Source organism: Suricata suricatta, chromosome 8 (assembly GCF_006229205.1).
Source record: "Suricata suricatta isolate VVHF042 chromosome 8, meerkat_22Aug2017_6uvM2_HiC, whole genome shotgun sequence".
In the NCBI taxonomy this organism is placed as follows: Eukaryota; Metazoa; Chordata; class Mammalia; order Carnivora; family Herpestidae; genus Suricata; species Suricata suricatta.
In genome coordinates, this window is record NC_043707.1 from 698,695 (window position 1) to 699,075 (window position 381).

Here is a 381-nt window from a genome sequence, read left to right on the forward strand (position 1 = left end):
GTAAGTGAAATTGTTTCCTTAGTTTCTTTCCAGATTGTTCATTGCTGGTGTACAGAGCATGTCTGATTTGCGCGTGTTGGTCTTGCACCTGCAACTTGGTGGAATTAGTCTCTTAGCTCCAGGGTTGTGTGTGTGGGAGGGGGGGGGTCTCCGGGGTCGCGCCGTTCGTGAGGGGAGGCGGCCACACTTGTACCTCCCGGGCCTCCTGACGCTCTGGCCGGAGGCAGCGCGCTGTGGGCGTTCTTGTTCCAGTTCTGATCCTGGGGGGAAGCTTCCCGTCTCTCTCTGCTGAGGGTGATGTGGGTTGTGGGTCTCATCCTGGAAGGGGGTTGGGTTTTGTCAGCCGCTTTTCCGGCATCTGCTGAGAGGACGGTGTGCCCC